Raw genomic sequence first — 6,000 nt, forward strand, 5'->3', positions numbered from 1 at the left:
CATTTGGCTGTCTTTCTATAATTTCATTCAATCCATCCTGTATAAAATGATTTGTATGTTTGAAGTCTTTCTTTCTTTAAATTTTTAACTAATTTTTCAATAGATGAGGCCATGAATCTAAATGTGTCCACGAAAGAGAATTTTATGAACTTTCTAGGTTTGTCACCATCAAACTCATACCCGTATCCAGAATTTACAGAATAATTTATACATCGTTCATCGGTGTTTTGCAATAAAATCAACATTACCGTACTGTCCTTTGCCAATTCTTTTATGTACAAATGAGTATCGTAATTTGACATATTATGACAGAAAACTGGAAATATTTTGTGGAAATTTCAAATTCAGATTACAACATGAATGAGCTGCGCCTCGAAACTTTCCAGTCAAATGACAATGATCTCTTACTTTATTATAACTCTTATCTTTCCAACTATCAGGAGTAAAACCATACTGAATTGACTCAACATCATAAGCAGACCATTCGCAAATATGACAAACGTTTTGCATTTTGGTATGAAATTTCTTCTTCTTCAGTCAATTTCATAGGTTTTTTGTTCTTAGAATTATATTTTGTAGCTATGTATTTTGATATTTTATTGAGTTCTTCAAACAATTTTGCAGGAACATTTGGCAAATCTTCTTCATTTTTTGCTCGATAACATATCGGCTTGTACATGCGATTGGTTACATTTGACACCAAATATAGAGTAAAACCATAAGGAATGTGCTTCTGAATCTTGGTTGTAGTCGATCTTTGTGGATTGTTCTTGCATGTCGGAATTTTTTCTAATATGCTCTCAAAATCCATATAAATAACGTACGGATGGCTAAACTTCTTTTGATAATTAGTAAATTTAGTTGTTTGACCTGGAAATGGCATAATAGGTTTGCATACTTCGTGATTTTTACAAATTTCCAAATGATCTGCTAAATCTCCAGATTTGTAGAAATGGCTTAAAACATCTTCTACATAGAAAATTTTTATGTCCATGTTTGGATGTTTGAGAACTTACTAACCTACTTAAATCCGTGATCAAAACATAATGAGATTTGTCTTCTTGTTTAACATACAATAAATCGATTTCTAACTCGGCATCATATTTTTCAGAAAATTTGTAACGGAACAACCTTAATATTTTCATCAAAACTGTAGACATTGATAGACATTTTAGGATACTTATACTTATCCTATGACTTCGTTTTTCAAATGATTGTATATCTTTTAAGGACATTTGGATACTCGAAACCTGAAAATATCTCGTCATTTACAAATTTTTCATATTGTTTTGCTCTGTCTACATGAGTTTCTGGTTTTTCAATAGCACATCGGATAGAATAAATAAAACAGAAATTATCTTTATTTTTGATATTCACACAAGCCTTCCTATCTTTGATTATCTTTGGTAAATCGATATATGATCCTGCGTTCATCATTTCGTGTTTATTAATTGCTCAAAACTAGTTGTTTGCAGCTTTTAAATGTCCATCCAGAACCCTTATTTGGATGATTTGTTTGTTCACGATGTGTTAATTTATTAAATTGTTTGGTGATAAAATCATTTACATCGAAGATTTCGTCTGCTCTTATAGTAAAGTACATTGGGCAAGTTTGTGGTTCACCGTTCACTAAAGTTCTTTCGTATTCACATTCCAAAGAGAGATATCTTTTCATATTTTTAAACATTTTTCTTGAAATTTCTCGATTAAAATTTTAATTTCTGGCCTCATAATTGATAGATATTTGTAAATTGACATGGAATTGTCGTTCAAGTTTGTTTAAAATGTATTGCTTGAAAAGACCGTGTATTGAGGATAAAACTTCTACATCAATGATATTTTCGGATTTTACTTTAAGAGTTTTATCAATTTCTTCGATCATTTCAGACTTAGTTTTATCGTTTGTTTCTATGGACAATTTTTCAGCGATTGATTGAATTTTATCATCTTTAAATAGATTGAGATCTTTTTTTATCTTGCTTAAAGCTTTTCTTTAATTCACGCAATTTTTTCTATATCGTACATCTTTTCATGATCGACAATTTGATTTTCTTTAGCCCAATTCCTCAAATAATTTAGTTCTTTTTCATAAATATCTTTATTTTTCAGATGATTCTTTGAATTATAATGCCTGGTGTAATGATGTTCAAAAACATCTTTTTTGCAGTATGGACATGATACCTTTTTCCTCTCCATTTAAATAGGGAAAATTTGAGTGTGTCAAGTTTCACTATTTAGTAAAAATATCTTTTTATTAAGGAAAAATTATCAACTCCTAAGCCCAAAGTCGGCAACAATTTGAGACAATTCAGCAGATAATCAAGGTTTTTTAAGGTCCCTACACACTAGTATTAGAGTTTTTTTTGAAAAAATCCTGAAAATCTACTGAATTATCTCAAATTATTGCCAACTTTAAGCTTAAAAGTTGATAAATTTTCCTTAATAAAAAGATATTTTACTAAATAGTGAAACTTGACTCACTCAAATTTTTTCCTATGTAAATGGAGCTACTAAAGGAATTAAATGAAGTTGGTGAGCTAAGATTTAAAGAATATAAGAAGTTGAATGAATTAGAAGAAAATAAGAAATACAAAATTTTGAATTTGGAGAAAATAAAAGATAAATTCGGGTTTTACAATAATTGCTGAGTTGGAAGATTATAAAGTACACTTACCGAACAGACTTTTGAATGTTTTGGATGAAAAAAAGATTAAAGAATTGAATAAACATGATAAATTACACTTGGTTGTTACTGGAAAGAAGACTATTAAAGATAAAGACTGTGTTACTATCAATTTTGTAGAGTAGAAGATTTTTCGTTTATTCGAGACATTTCAAATAGATTGATTTCACAGCTCAAGAAAGTAGAAGCAAACAGCTATAGATTCGGTTAATTTTTCATTCGTGAGTTACAGATTCGTTTATTGTCTTTTAAACAGTATTTTACGTTGATTTTCTGACTGTCCCAAAAGTGGTCTAGAATCGGCATATTCATATCTACTTATATATATATATATATATATATATATATATATATATATATATATATATATATAAGTAGATATGAATATGCCGGTTCTAGACCACTTTTGGGACAGACAGAAAATCAATGTAAAATACTGTCCATTGAACCATAAACAAATCTAATAAAATCTAACAGGAAAGCACGAATGTTAAATAACCGAATCTTTAACTGTTTTACTGTTCAATGTTTGCTTCTACATTTATAAGCTGTTTTAATGAAAAAATCAAAAAATCTTAATAAAAAATCTTTATTCTACAAAGTTAATTGTAACACAGTCTTTATCTTTAATAGTCTTCTTTCCAGTAACAACCAAGTGTAATTTTTCATTTTTGTTTAATTCTTTAATCTTTTTCTCATCCAAAACAGTTAAAAATCTGTTCGGCAAGTGTACTTTACAATCTTCCAACTCGGCAATTATTGTAAACCCGAATTTATCTTTCATTTTCTCCAAATTCAAGATTCTATGTTTCTTCCTTTCTTCCAATTCATTTAACTTCTTATACTCTTTAAACTTACATTCTCCAATATCATTTAACTCTTTCAAGAAACTCCATTTAAATAGAAAAAATTTAAAGACGGAAAAAATGAAATTCGCTAACAATCACTCGAGAAGTCGGGGAGAATGTGAGTAAAACCGCATTCTTTTCAAGAGGTTTCCTCGTTTAATTTTCTCCAAATGTACTATAAAATCATCGAGGATTTCTGGCTTAAAATTGTAGACAAATTCAACATCCAGATAATGAAAAAATACAGGTAATATCTTTTCATAATAAACGTGTGTATTTAAAACCAACAAACCTAATGTATTCTTTGAAAAGGAAAATAATTTTGTCAATGGTTCCAAGAGATAAGTAAAAATTTTTATTCTGTTTTCTAAATTCTGTAAACAAATTTTGTTTGCTTCTTGTCTCCATATTGCAATTTTGTAAGCAGGTTATTCAAATGTGTTTAATTTATTTCGAAATTTCTTAGGTTTAGGTCTTTCTAACAAAATTAAATTACAACCTCTACAAACTAAATATCTTTTATCGATAATTTCTCCTCTATTAGAACACTTGTAACAGTTTGGCATTATACTCTTCCATTTAAACAAAAAGATTTTTTTTATAAATGGAGATTATGGAACTAAGTCTGCCGAGATATAAATTTTTCAGCGCAAATGTTTGTGTTTACATTTCTACAACAGAGATAAATAGAAATAATTTCATTCTATTGTACAACTATTTAGGATATTATGTGTACGATTATAAAGATTATTACGGGAGAAATCGGGATTTTTTCAGTGGCGAAAGAGTATATTTTTGAAATATTAGAAGGAATGAAAGAGAATAATATGAACATCATCAATTATTGTAAAAGACAAAATGAATGATTGTGTCTTTGGTGCAGTGTTGTTAGTGTGCGTGTTTGCGCTATGGGGAATCACATCACATTCAACTTCTACGGTGTCTATTGTTTAGAGACTTGGCCCTGCACTGCTACTGTCCAACCAAGTTAATGGCTAGGAGCTGTAATTCGGGTCTTAGACTCTGGAATTTTTTTGTTCCCAAGTCTCATTTTTCTTTGGTAAACTACTGTGTAGAAGTTGATGGAGAGATACAATTAGGGAATTTGTGTCGGGTGTTTTGTAAGTGTAATGTTGTATTAATGAATGATGTGAATGATGAATGTAATGAACGAATTAAGGAAGAGAAGGAATGTACGAATTAAGGAAGAGAAGGAATTAAGGAATGAAGTGGAAAAGGTGAGGAAGCAAATGGCGCGCCAACCACAGTTGTCATTACTCGGCTTGTTCTATAGTCATTACACTATGGCCACTCGTGTAAAGACTTGTCCCCAACCACTGAACGACAACCATGTCTTCCTCAATAAAAAGCGCGCCTGAAGCTCTGGGATTTGAACCCAGAAACCTCAGGCTTTGAAGGCAAGCGTCTTACCAACTGAGCTACGGAGAGTCTCGAAAGTTATAAGCTATATCTCTGCTATATAAGTTGTTCAATTAGGAGTGCTAGTTTACAAGTTTATTAATAATTTTATATTTCAAAAAACCACTCAACCGATTTTAATGAAATTTGGTACACATATAGTAAATACTTAACTCTTTCGACTTAACTTATCCATAAGGGTGAAATCATCCCCTATTTTCTTAATATTCATAAAAAAATAAAAAAAATTATCAGAAAAATCTGAAACTTCAAAAACAAGCGAGTTCAACTTAAAATTTCATGAAAATAACAAAATTTTCAAAAACTACCCCAATCATCCCTTATCTTAAAACTCTTATATCTCGAGAACTATTGGAGCTTTTTTTGCTGAAATTTGGTATATAGGATCAGTAAATATTAAAGTATTTTTTAAAATCATAACTTCCGGTCCAAACCCTTAAGATGACCTTGGAATAGTTTTTTGTTAATATCATCCCCATTTTTTAAGATATTCTTTTGAAATTAAAAATGAATACTTATATCAATGTCTTTAACAATTCTGTAAAGTTTTAAAATTATCCGATGAATAATAGTGAAAATAACGTGATTTTTACTGAATTTCTCTAATATCGTTCTTAATCACATCATAGGCTAAAAATTTCTCAGAAACCACAACCACATAACAAATCGCGTTTGTAACAGCTTTTTGAAAATCCATATTAATAATTATATCGTTCTTTGAACCAGAAATATTTGTCAAACTCTTTGTTGTATCAATGACATAAATAGGTCTATTCGCTAAAAATTCTTTAGGATTGTAAATACATTTCCTTATTATTACAGTAAACTTTCTTAAAATCTTGATACATCTGATACATGATTCTGAAAAGACCTCCGGAAATGTTTAAATTTTGTAATTCATCTGGATAATAAGAACCGTTCAATTTTACTCTGATATTTTTTACATCCAAACTATCAAACTTTGAAGGATTTTTTTCTTGATTATTCTGTCTACCTGTTTTGAAAACCTATAATAACGAACTTGGGATT

The sequence above is a fragment of the Homalodisca vitripennis genome, unplaced genomic scaffold (assembly GCF_021130785.1).
Source record: "Homalodisca vitripennis isolate AUS2020 unplaced genomic scaffold, UT_GWSS_2.1 ScUCBcl_4556;HRSCAF=10807, whole genome shotgun sequence".
NCBI classification, from domain to species: Eukaryota; Metazoa; Arthropoda; class Insecta; order Hemiptera; family Cicadellidae; genus Homalodisca; species Homalodisca vitripennis.